General features: G+C 39.2%; 1 protein-coding gene and 1 long non-coding RNA gene across 2 annotated transcripts in view; both read right to left on the bottom strand.

Moving 5' to 3' along the window:
• The window catches only part of RBFA (ribosome binding factor A), a 41,622-nt gene that overhangs the window by 1,620 nt on the left and 26,094 nt on the right, over nucleotides 1–13,908 (bottom strand). The gene's annotated exons all lie outside the window — the stretch shown is intronic.
• Nucleotides 4,121–9,991, bottom strand: LOC146402817 (uncharacterized). The gene is made up of 2 exons (XR_014807893.1): nucleotides 9,148–9,991; nucleotides 4,121–7,936 (listed from the first exon to the last, which is right to left on the bottom strand). It is a non-coding gene; the product is annotated as an uncharacterized LOC146402817 (long non-coding RNA).

The following is a 13,908-nucleotide window of genomic DNA, read 5'->3' as shown; positions in this document are numbered from 1 at the left end:
AGTATAAGGAGGTTCCCAGGCTAGGGGTCGAATCAGAGCTGCAGTGGCTGCCCTACACCACAGCCACAGCAGCTCGGGATCTGAGCCAGATTTGGACCTATACCGCAGCTCAGGGCAATGCTGGATCCTCAACCCACTGAGCAAGGCCAGGGATCAAACCCGAATCCTTATGGATACTAGTCGGATTTGTTTCTGCTGTGCCACAACAGGAACTCCAAGATATTCCTCATTCTAATTTCTGTTTTTGAATTAGGCCTCCAATCTCAGGTTTAATCCCATTAATAGGATGAGATGAAAGGGCTGTTGTTATATCAGCACCTTCTTTAACTGCAGAATGCCATCAAATCTCCTATAGTTTCATCTTTCTTTGTTTCCAAGAAGAATTTAGTCCAATCAATTTTTACAGGAAATGGTTCATATAGGGCTTTTGGGAAACTCTAACCTATTTTCTTGCCTTTTTCGGACCCTCAGGTTTACTGTGGAAAGAGGATCCTATAGTTCTCTTTCCAGGTTAGTCCAGTCAGCTTTTGCTATCCAGGATTTGGAATGTGAGGTTCTTTTGATATAGGTCAGGAAATCTGGGTCATATTGACCCAAAATGATTTAAATCCTATGAATTGTTGCTGATTTTATCTAAGTTCAGGGAAATCCTTAATTATAGTTCTTGGGTCCCTAGTTTAAATTCCACACCAAAAACACATGAAAAGATGTTCAAAATTTCTAATTATTAGAGAAATGCAAATCAAAACTACTATGAGGTATCACCTCACACCAACCAGAATGGCCATCATCAAAAAGTGTACAAACAATGAATGCTGGAGAGGGTGCTGAGAAAGGGGAACCCTCCTACACTGTTGGTGGGAATGTAAATTAGTACAACCGCTATGGAAAACAGTATGGAGAATCCTCAAAAAACTAAAAATAGAACTATCATATGACCCAGCAATCCCACTCCTGGGCATCTATCTAGAAAAAACCATAATTTGAAAAGATACATGCAGAAGTTCTCATTGTGGTACAGCAGAAACAAATCCAACTAGTATCCATGAGTATGTGGGTTTGATCCCTGGCCTCGCTCAGTGGGCTAAAGGATCCAGCATTGCCAAGATGTAGGCTAGCAGCTGTAGCTCTGATTTGATCCCTAGCCTGGGAACTTCCATATGCCACAGGTGCAGCCCTAAAAAGCAAAAAAAAAAAGAAAGAAAGAAAGAAAGAAAGAAAGAAAGAAAGAAAAGAAAAATAAAGAAAGAAGAGATACATGTACCCCAATATTCATTGCTGCACTATTTATAATAGCCAGGACATGGAAGCAAACTAACTGTCCATTGACAGAGGAATAGATAAAGAAGATGTGGTACATATATACAATGGAATATTACTCAGCTACAAAAAATAATGAAATAGTGTCATTTGCAGCAACTTGGATGGACCTAGAAATCATCATAAGTGAATTTTAGTCAGACAGTGAAAGGCAAACATCATATATTACTTATAGGTGGAATCTAAAAAAAAGAATACAAGTCAAATTATTTGCAGAGTAGAAACAGACTCACAGGCTTTGAAAAATTTATGGTTACCAAAGGGGACAGGTGGTTGTGGGGGTACAGATTGGCATATGCACCCTGTGGTATATGGAATGAATGGCCAATGGGGACCTGCTGCATGGCACAGGGAACTCCACCCAACATTCTGTGATAATCTATGTGGGAAAAGAATGAATACATGTATATGTATAACTGAATCACTTTGTTGTTCAGCAGGAATTATCACAACTTTGCATATCAACTGTACTTCAATAAAACTTAAAAAAATTCTACAGTTCCCTGGATGTCTATTTTATGGAAGGGAAAAGAATCCTTAGAGGTAACTGTCATTTTGGGATTTGAGGAGAGTTGTTGGGAAAAGGTGGAGGTCTGGACAAGTGGAAGAGGCAGGAAGAACAGACGAGGCATGGAAGGAAACTGATTGGAGAGAATGTGGGAGAGGGACCTGGGTGCAGGTGGGGCCTTAGTTCTTGCAGAAGAACTCAAAGACATTATACGTATAACCCTGGAGGGGAACCAGGATCCTGCTTTAATCCCTATGTTGGTGCAGGTTCATGTGCCTGGTGCACAGTAAGGCCAAAACTACTATGCAGAGTTGGAGCAGAAAAGGTCAATTGCAGAGTCCTGCAAGGAGATAGGTGGCTCATGTCCCACCAACCAGCAATCACCATAGGGTTTCAGGAAAACATTTTTTTTTTAAGGGTCGCACCGGCGGCACATGGAAGTTCCCAGGCTAGGGGTCTAATTGGAGCTGTTGCTGCCAGCCTACGCCAGAGCCATAGCAGTACCAGATCCAACCTACACCATGTCTGCAACCTACACCATGGCCACGCCAGATCCTCAACCCACTGATCGAGGCCAAGGATCGAACCCACAACCTCATTGTTCCTAGTCGGACTCATTTCCACTGAGCCATGACGGGAACTCCTCAGCAAAACATTTTTAAAGGTCAGGTGAGGGAGGGGGTCACCACATATGTCAGAGAGTGCACAATTCTCTGATTGGCTGATGGTGAGGTGACAGGGTGGTGTCATAGGGGTTAACATTATCAATCCTTAGATGCCAGTAGGTTTGAGTACTACCTGCTCATAGTCAAGTAGTCAACATCTTCCATTTGGGGAGGTAGTTCATATCTGTAAAATAACTGAAGAATGTGCTACTGTTATCTAAGTTCTTCAGAGAAGAGCTGAAGCAGAGGATAAGGGGGAAGGGAGGGCCCCACAGGGTCCTGCTCAGTTACACCTGCTCTATTGTTTCTTGATTGCTCCTCCTTTGTCTCTGCATTCCCTTACCTTCTAGGTTCAGAAGTGCTTGAATCTGCCCTTTGATATTCAGGAAGGTCTAGGAGACTGAAGCCTTTCTCCTACAAATAAGAAACAGGTGACACAGAAAGGCTTTTGTATCCAGAAGGGCCCCTCAGGCTCCTGCTTGGTTTCAATCCCCCATTTCTTTGAGATTTCTCAATCTTGAGGAGAACGGGTTTGGGTATGAAAGGGAATAAGGTTTTGGATAGAGAGATTAATCATAAACTCTGCAGAGGACCTTGGCTTTAGGGGGACTTGGTTTTGACACGCTTTCCTTTCCACATTCCCCAAATCTTTCAGGGTACAGGGCAATAAATGCTCTGTTTACTTTCTGCTGAAATGGGGCATAGTCCTGCTTCAGTTTGGGAAATAGACACCAAATTTGAAATATTCCTGACTTCCAGGTCTCAGATCTGGGTCTTAAGATCTCAGTCCCTTAGCTGAATGTTTTGGTGCCACAGACCCAGTTAGAAGTAGGAGGAGTGACAACCTGAACATTAATAGGCAAAACAGATCTCATTCCCTGAGGAATTTAAGAGAATAAGCCTGAAACCCAGCCTGGGCCTGTCACCTTGGGGAGACTTGCAGTCAGGTAGCCAGTTGTCTACTTTTATTTAAGTAGGTTTTAACTTCCAATGTGGTATTAACACATATATAACAGGAGCTATTGGCCATTACACATATCTCCCTTTTTTTTTTTTTCACTAACATGTGATCTAAAGCAATTTTATTGTCTAACCACTTAATGGTTACAAAAGGAGACCTTGAAACCATAAGGTTGCAGCTACCAGCTGCCAGCAAGCACAGCTTTGAGAATGGCTGGTGGCATTCTGAGTCTGACATAATTCATAAAATTCAAGTTTTAGCAATACAGGAACGTGTCTGAAATCACATACATAATGGCTACATACTTTTACCTTGGATGGCTAAACCATAGCTACTCCATTTTGACTTTCAAATGCATTCCCTTCCTCTGTGGCCAAATCAGATGAACAACGAGTGTCTGAAAGGCCACAAAACAGGCCATTTTGTTCAGTAAAGTTTAAGTTAAAGCATGTATAAGCCAGAATGACTTCTTCATACCTCAATACAGCAGATTTCCCATCATTTCCCCTTTTGATTGCAAATCCTTCAATAAACCAAAACAAGTCCCTTGAAGTCAGGGTGGCTGGTGCCTGCCCTCTCTAAGTCTAGATCATGTCCCTCAGATCTAGGCCCCTAGTTACCCATGTTGGGGGACAACTAATCAGATACGCTGAACAAGCTCAGAGGTAGGTTAACAGGAAATATTTTATAGACTATACATTTTGTCACTTACACTGAATTGTTACACAGCATTGCACATGTGCTTTTAGCAGTAGACCTAAAGCAAGCAGTCGTGGTCATAAGTTATACTCTGACAATTTCACTAGATAGACTTCTATTTTTCTTTCCCTCTGAACATCAAGGCAAAGGTGTGACTAACAATAATTTTAATAAATACAGACCTCAATTAACAAAACTCAAATCTAACATCCACTGAAACAATATTTTTCTCTCTAAATTTACCCTCATCCCTACCAAACACAGCCAAAGACTACTTTGTTTGCAAAATAAATCTGGTCAATTGATTATACAGGCTCCTCCAAACTGGCTGGGGTGGAACTCCTTAGGAGTCTCAGACTAAATTCCCAAAGGCCTCCCAAAGACAGGAGATAGCCTTTCTTTTTCAACTAAGGCTACCTGGAATCCAAGAGTCTCTAACTTCTGAAGGGGCTAGGCAGAGAGAAAGGAAATATATTTCATCTACCCACAGATGTAATTTGATGTAGGTGATAAGAAGCTTCAAGGGAAAGGTTAACCTATATGTGGAAAACACCTATCAAAACCAGTAACATTCCAGACAAAAAACCATAAAAATTATAACCATATTCATCAGTTCACTCAGTAACCAATCCTTTTGTTAACTTTTTATGAAGCCATCAAATTTTCCATTACCCAGTTTAGCAGTATGATCTGAAATTTATTGGAAACATGTACTTGTCAAAAGGCCCTTCCTATGATCTTCTTGAAGATGAAACATTTTTGGCAAAACCATTAGGATACAACAATAACTGTCCATAAATGACAATAGACTTTAAAAAGCATCACTTTTGAAGAGACAGTTCTTTCTCACATTGAAGCGTCTCAGAATCCTTGTCAATGATATATTGCCCATAAATGTATGGGTTTATCACTGGACACTCTTCTACTCCATCAGTTCATGTGTCTATCCTTGGCTAGTACCAATACTGTGTGATTATTGAAGCTTTGTGATAAGATTTGAAACTGAAAGTGAGTCCTCCAAATTTGTATTTCTTTTTCTATATTGTTGTTGGTTATTTGAGAACCCTTGCAATTCTACTGAACTCTAAGGAATCTGAAATGGCTTTTCCATTTTTGCACACAAATGAAGAAACAAAACCATTGGCATTTTTATAGGGATTGCATTGAATATCTAGATTGCTTCTGGAGTGTTGCCATCTTAACAATGTTGCCTTCCAGTTCATGAATACAGCATATTTTTTCAATTATTTGTCTTCTTTAATTTCTTTCAACAATGTTTTGCAGTTTGCAATAAACAAGTCTTTTACCTCCTTGGTTAAATTAGTTCCTAAGTATTTGGGGGGTGGGTGCTATTGTTAATAGAATGGTTTCTTGATTTTATTCTTGGATGGTTCATTATTAATGCAGGGAAACACAACTGCATTTTGTACATTAATCTTCTGTCATACAACTTTGCTGACTTTATTAGCTCTACTGGTTTTTTGTTGTTGTTTTTTTTTTTCTTTTTAGGGCCAGATCCACAGCATATGGAAGTTCCCAGGCTAGGTGTTGAATCAGAGCTGCAGCCATCAGCCTACACCACAACCACAGCAACACAGGATCTGACCCATGTCTGCAACCTACACCACAGCTTAGAGCAATGCCAGCTCCTTAACCCTCTGAGCGGGGACAGGGATCGAACCCACATCCTCATGGATACTTGTGGGGTTTCGTTACTCTTGGCCACAATGGGAACTCCTTTATTGGTTTTTTTAAAATTATTACTCTTTGGGATTTTCTATATGTAGAATCATCTGCAAATAGAAATAGCTTTACTTATTCCCAATTTGGATGCCTTCTATTTATTTATTTATTTTTTATTTATTTTGCATAATTGCTCTGGCTAGGTCATACAGAACATGTTGAACAGTAAATAGTGGAAAGGAGTATCTTTGTTTTGTTTTTTATCCTTGGGGATAGCTTTCAGTCTTTTACCATTGAGTACGATTTGGATTTTTAGTAGCTGTAGATTTTCCTTTATCATATTAAGGAAGTCTTTTTCTACTTTTAGTTTGCTGAATGTTTTTATCATGAAAGAGTGTTGAATTTTTCAAGTATTTTCTCTGCATCTATTGAGATGATCATGTGGGTTTTTTCCTTCATTCTATTAATTAATTCTATTAATATGTTAGTATACATTGATTTTCTTAGGATGAGCCACCCTCACATGACTGTGATAAATCCCACTTGATCGCAGGGTATAATTCTTTAATGTGTTTTTGGACTCAATTTGCTAGTATTGTGTTGGAGATTTTTATGTTATGAATTGAATTCTGTCCCCCAAAAAGGTATATTGAAGTTCTAATCCCATGTACCTGTGAATGTGACTTTATTTGAAAATAAGCTCATTGCAGATGGAATTAGTTAAAATGAGGTCCTACTAGAGTTGAATGAACCTCTACTTCAATAGTCCTTGTGTCCTTATAAGAACATAGCCACAGGGAGTTTCTGTTGTGGCTCAGTGGGTTAAGAACCAACTAATTCCAACAACATAAAAAAGATCATATACCACAACCAAGCGGGATTCATCCCAGGTTCATAAGGATGGTTCAACATGCAAATCAATCAATGTCATATACCACATTATCAAAAGAAAAGTCAAAAAGCACATGATCATCTCAATAGATGCAGAAAAAGCTTTTGACAAAGTCCAACATCCATTCATGATAAAAATCTCTTACCAAAGTGGATATACTTTAACATAATTTAACATACTTTAACATAATAAAAGCCATTTACACCAAACCCACAACAAATATAATACTCAATGGAGAAAATCTGAAAGCCTTCCCACTAAAATCTGGAACAAGATGAGAAGGCCTACTCTCACCACTTTGATTCAACATAGTATTGGAAGTCCTAGCCACAGCAATCAGAAAAGCAAAAGAAATAAAAGGTATCCAAACTGGAAGGGAAGAAGTAAAATGTATGCAGATGACATGATACTATATACAGAAAACCCTAAGGACTCAACCCAAAAGCTAGTCAAACCGATCAACAAATTCAGCAAAGTAGCAGGATATAAGATTAACATTCAGAAATCAGTCACATTTCTGAATACTAATAATAAACTATCAGAAAAGGAATACAAAAATACAATACCTTTTAAAATTACACCCTAAAAAAATCAAATACCTAGGAATAAACCTGACCAAGGAGATGAAAGATTTATATGCTGAGAACTGTAAAACATTAATCAAGGAAATTAAAGAGGATTCAAAGAAATGGAAAGATATTCCATGCTCCTGCTTTGGAAGAATTAATATTGTAAAAGTGGCCATACTACACAAAGCAATCTACAGATTCAATGAGATCCCTATCAAATTACTAGAACAAACAATCCAAAAATTGATATGGAGCCACAAAAGACCCAGAATTGCCAAAGCATTTCTGAAGAACAAAAACCAAGCAGAAGGCATAACTCCCAGACTTCAGGCAATATTACAAAGCCACAGTAATCAAGACAGTGTGGTATTGGTACCAAAATAGACATACAAAACAGACAAACAAGACCAATGGAACAGAATAGAGAACCCATTAATAAACCCAGACACCTATGGTCAATTAATCTTTGACAAAAGGGGGCAAGAATAAAATGGGAAAATAACAGTCTTTTCAGCAAGTGATGCGTGTAAATCAATGAAATTGGAACACACCCTCACACTATGCGCAAAAATTAACTCCAAATGGCTTAAAGACTTAAACATGGAGTTCCCGTCGTGGAGCAGTGGTTAACGAATCTGACTAGGAACCATGAGGTTGCGGGTTCGATCCCTACCCTTGCTCAGTGGGTTAACGATCCGGCATTGCCGTGAGCTGTGGTGTAGGTTGCAGACACAGCTCGGATCCCGTGTTGCTGTGGCTCTGGCATAGGCTGGCGGCTACAGCTCCAATTCGACCCCTAGCCTGGGAAACTCCATATGCCGCAGGAGCGGCCCAAGAAATAGCAAAAAGACCAAAAAAAAAAAAAAAAAAAAAAAAAAAAGACTTAAACAAAAGACAAGACACCATCAAACTCCTAGAGGAGAACATAGACAAAACATTCTCTGACAACAACCTTACAAATGTTTTCTCAGGTCAGTCTCCAAAGCCAATAGCAAAATAATAAGATAAAATAAAATAAAATAAAATATAAACCAATGGGACCTAATCAAACTGACAAGCTTTTGCACAGAAAAGGAAACCGTTAAAAAAGCAAAAAGACAACCTACAGAATGGGAGAAAATAGTTTCAAACGATGCAACTGACAAGGGCGTAATCTCTAAAATAGACAAACAACTTACACAACCCAACAGCAAAAAAGCCAACAACCCAGTGGAAAAATAGGCAAAAGACCTGAGTAGACATTTCTCCAAAGAAGATATACAGATGGCCAACAAGCACATGACAAAATGCTCAACATCACTGATTATTACAGAAATGCAAATCAAAACTACAATGAGGTACCACCTCACACCAGTCAGAATGGCCATCATCAATAAGTCCGCACATAGCAAATGCTGGAGACGATGTGGAGAAGAGGGAACCCTCGGGCACTGTTGGTGGGAATGTAAACTGGCACAACCACTATGGAAAACACTATGGAGGTACCTTGGAAAATGATACAGAGAACTACCCTATGACCTAGCAATCCCACTCTTGGGCATGTATCTGGACAAAACGTTCCTTGAAAAAGACATATGCACCCGCCTGTTCTTTTTTGTGTGTGTGTGTCTTTTTGATATTTCTTGGGCCTTGGGCCGCTCCCGCGGCATATGGAGGGTCCCAGGCTAGGGGTCAAATCGGAGCTGCAGCCACCAGTCTACGCCAGAGCCACAGCAACACGGGATCCAAGCCGTGTCTGCAACCTACACCACAGCTCACAGCAACGCTGGATTGTTAACCCACTGAGCAAGGGTAGGGACCGAACCCAAACCCTCATGGTTCCTAGTCGGATTTGTTAACCACTGCGCCACAACAGGAACTCCACACCTGCCTGTTCTTTGCAGCACTATTCACAATAGCCAAGATACGGAAACAACCTAAATGTCCATGGACAGATGAATGCATTAAGAAGATGTGGTACATACACACACACACACACACACACACACAATGGAATACTACTCAGCCATTAAAAAAGAACAAAATAATGCCATTTGCAGCAACATGGATGGAACTAGAGACTCTCATACTAAGCGAAGTGAGTCAGAAAGAGAAAGACAAATACCATATGGTATCACTTATATCTGGAATCTAATATACGGCACAAATGAAACTTTCCACAGAAAAGAAACTCATGGACATGGAGAAGAGACTTATGGTTGCCAAGGGGGAGGGGGAGGGATTGGTATGGACTGGGAATTTGGGGTTAATAGATGCAAACTATTGCCTTTGGAATGGATAAGCAATGAGATCCTGCTGTATAGCATTGGGAACAAGATCTAGTCATTTATGACGGAGCATTATAATGTGAGAAAAAAAGAATGTATACATGTATGTGTGACTGGGTCACCTTGCTGGACAGTTGAAAACTGACAGAACACTCTAAACCAAGTATAACGTAAAAAAAATAAAAATCATTATATATATATAAAAAAAGAACCCAACTAGTATCCATAAGGATTTGACCCCTGATCTTGCTTAGTTAAAGATCTGGCATTGCTGCAAGCTGTGGTATAGTTTGCAGATGTGGCTTGGATCTAACGTTGATGTGGCTGTGGTATACGTTGGCAACTGCAGCTCTAATTCAACTCCTAGCTTGGGAACGTCCATATACAGCAAGTGAGGCCCTAAAAAAAAAAAAAAAAAAAAAAAAAATAGCCGTGTGAAGACAAAGACGCACAGGGAGAATGCAGTGTGAAGACGAATGCAGAGACTGAAGTTATGCAGTGCAAACCACAGAGCACCAAAAACTTCACAAAGAGTTAGGAAGAGCAAGGAAGGATTCCCCTACAGGTTTTAGAGGGAGCATAGCCCTGCTGAAACTTTGACTTTGGACTTCTAGTTTCCCAAACTCTGAGACAATAATTTCTGTAGTATTAAGCAATTTCTTTTTGTGGCACTTTGTTATGGGAGCCCTAGGAAACTAGTATGCTATATTTATGAGGTATTTGTCTATAGTTTTCATATCTTGTGATATAGTCTTCTGGCTTTGGTATCAATGTAATAGTGGCCTCATAAAATGTGTTAGGGAATTTTGCTCTTGTTCTGTTTTTGGAAAAGTTTGAGTAGGATTGGTGTTTTTTTGGTTTCTTTTTGTTTGCTTTTTAGGGCTGCACCTGCAGCATATGAAAGTTCCCAGGCCAGGGGTCAAATCGGAGCTATAGCTGCCAGCCTATGCCACAACCATGACAATACCAGATCCCAGCCGTGTGTGAGACCTACACCATAGCTCTCGGCAATGCTTGATCCTTAATCCCCTGAGCAGGGCCAGGGATTGAACCCCCGTCCTCATGGATACTAGTTGGGTTAGTAACCCACTGAGCCACAAGGGGAACTCCAGGATTGGTGTTTAAGTCTTATTTAAATTTTGGTAGAATTCATCAGTGAAGCCATCTAGTTCTGGGCTTTTGTTTTTAGATTTATGATTATTGATTCAATCTTTGTTAAAGGTCTGTTGAAATATTCTGTTTTAGTATGAGTCAGTATTGGTAATTTGTCTGTTTTCAGGAGTTTGTCAGTTTCACTTAGATTATCTAATATGTTCAAATACAGTTATTATAGTATTCTTACCTAATCCTTTTTGTTTCTGAGAGTTAAGTAATAATGACCTCCCTTTATTTCTAATTTTAGTTATATGCATCTTCTCCATTCTTTCCTTTGTTGGTCTAACAAAGGTTTGTCAGTTTTGTTGATTTTCTCAAAGAACCAAATTTTGGTTTCATTGACTTCATCATTTTTTAATTCTCTATATCATTTATCTATGCTCTAATCTTTGTTTTCTTCATTCTGTTGGATTTTGGTTTAGTTTGCTCTTTTTTCCTAGTTCCTAAGGTGTAAAGTTAGGCTGTTGACATATTTCATTTTCTATAATTTAGGCATTTGTAGCTGTATATTTCCCTCTGAGCACTATTTTCACTGCAGACTGTAAGTTTGGGTATGTTGTGCTTTTGTTTACACTTAAATTATTTTCTAATTTGCTTAGTTATTTCTTCTTTGGTCCATTAGTTGTTTAGGAGTATTTTTAATTTTGACAGATTTGTAAATTTTCTAGTATTCCTGTGTTACTGATATCTAGCTTCATTCTCATACTAAGTAAAGTCAGTCAGAAGAAGAAAGACAATACCATACATCACTTATATGTGGAACCTAAAATATGGCACAAATGAACCTCTATACAAAACAGAAACAGACTCACAAAATTAGAGAAAAGAGTTGTGGTTGCCAAAGGGAAGGGGGGAGAGAGTAGGATGGACTGGGAGTTTGGGGTTAGTAGACACAAACTATTGCATTTAGAAGGGATAAGAAATGAGGTCCTACTGTAAAGCACGGGGAACTATATCCAGTCTATTGGGATAGACAATGATGGAAGATAATATAAGAAAGTGATAATATACACACACACTCATACATACATATATGTATATATATATGACTGGGTCACTTTGCTTTACAGCAGAAATCGACACAACATTATAAATTGACTACACTTTAATTAAAAATTAAAAAAAAGGAAAACACATACGTAAGAAAAGAATTTATTGAGAATTGATATAAGGCCTAACATCTGATCAATCCTTGGGAAAGTCACTATGCAAATGATTACACCCTTTAACAAGCAACATCACCAATCCCTGTGGAAGGAGAATAAGCTGATTTTTAGAGTTACCTCATAGAAATATTCAAACTATCCAGTTCTCAACAAAACTTACAAGTCATAAAAAACACCAAGAAAGGATAGTGCATTCCAGGGAATAAAGAAATTGGCCATAAAGATCTCTGAAGAAACCAAGACACTGGATTTATGAGACAAAGATTTTAACTGTCTTAAATGTATTCAGGAAGCTGAAGGAAACTATGGAAAAGGAACTAAGGGAAATCAGGAGAATAATGAATAAATAGGGAATATCAATAAAGAGATAGAAATTATGCAAAGGAACCAAACAGAAATTCTGGAGCTGGAAAGCACAATAGCTGAAATTAAAAATTTACTAAAGGAGTTCCTGTCGTAGCGCAGTGGTTAATGAATCCGACTAGGAAACATGAGGTTGCAGGTTCAGTCCCTGCCCTTGCTCAGTGGGTTAAGGATCCGGCATTGCCGTGAGCTGTGGTGTAGGTTGCAGACGTGGCTTGGATCCCACGTTGCTGTGGCTCTGATGTAGGCCGGTGGCTACAGCTCCAATTAGACCCCTAGCCTGGGAACCTCCATATGTCGCGGGAGTGGCCCAAGAAATAGCAAAAATAAATAAATAAATAAATAAATAATAAAAATTTACTAGAGATGTTCAGCAACAGATTTGATCAGGCAGAAGAAAGGAATAGCAAACTTGAATATAGGGCAATTGAAACCACCTACCTGAGAATCAGAAAGAAGAAAATGAACAGAGTCTGAGGAAACTACAAGACATCAGATATAACAATATTCACATTATGGACACCCAGAAGAGGGACAGAAAAGAAGCAGAAAATCTTTGAAGAAATAATGGTCAGAAACTTCCCAAATTTGAAACTACACACTCAAGTTCAACGAATTCCAAGCAAGATAAACACCACAAGATGTACACTGAAACATGTTACAATAAAACTATCAAAAGACAAAGAGAAAATCTTGAAGGCAGTGAGAGAGAAGCAATTCGTAACATACAAGCGATTTTCAATACAACTAACAGTCAATTTCTCATCAGAAATCACTGAAAGCCAGTGGGTGATGGGATAATATACTTGAATTATTGAGGGAAAAAACCCTTTCAACTAAGAATTTTATGTTCAGCAAAATTATCCTTCAAGAATGAAAGAGAGAGGAATTCCCATTGTGATGCAGTAGGTTAAGAATCTGACTGCAGCAGCTTGGGTCACTGCAAAGGCACGGGTTCAAACCTCCAGACTGGTGCAGTAGGTTAAAGGATCTGGTGTGACCACAGCTACAGCATAGGTTGCAGCTGCAGCTCGGATACAACTCTGGCCCAGAAACTTCCATATGCCATGGCTGCAGCCACTGGGGGGTAGGGGTGGGGGGAGAATGAAGGATAAATTAAGAAATTTGCAGAGAAAAAAAAAGTAAGAGAATTCATCACAAGTAGACCTGCCCAACAAAAAATGCTAAAGGGAATTCATGGTGAAATGAAAGGAACAAAGTCATACAAATAAATAAAGATCTCAAAGATAAAAAAATTTTAAAATACAAAATAAAAGAGGAGTTCCCATCGTGGTGCAGTGAAAATGAATCCAACTAGGAACAATGAGGTAGGCTGGCTTACACCACAGCTCGTGGCAACGCCAGATCCTTATTAACCCACTGAGCAAGGCCAGGGATCGAACCCACAACCTCATGGTTCCTAGTCAGATTCGTTTCTGCTGTGCCATTATAGGAACTCCAAAACAATTATTATTATAAGTCTATTTTGGAATTCCTGTCATGGCTCAGTGGTGAACAAACCCAACTAGTATCCATGAAGACGTGGGTTCGATCCTTGGTCTCACTCAGTGGGTTAAGGATCAGGTGTTACCACGGTGTAGGTCACAGATGCAGCTCAGATCTGGTGTTGCTGTGGCTGTGGTGTAGACTGGCAGCTACA

The sequence above is a fragment of the Sus scrofa genome, chromosome 6 (assembly GCF_054392235.1).
Source record: "Sus scrofa isolate SSC_HxYL_T2T_F1_AM1 chromosome 6, Sscrofa_HxYL_maternal_Yorkshire_Landrace_v2.0, whole genome shotgun sequence".
In the NCBI taxonomy this organism is placed as follows: Eukaryota; Metazoa; Chordata; class Mammalia; order Artiodactyla; family Suidae; genus Sus; species Sus scrofa.
Note: the sequence above shows the minus strand (reverse complement) of the source record. Positions and strands in the feature narration are given on the sequence as shown.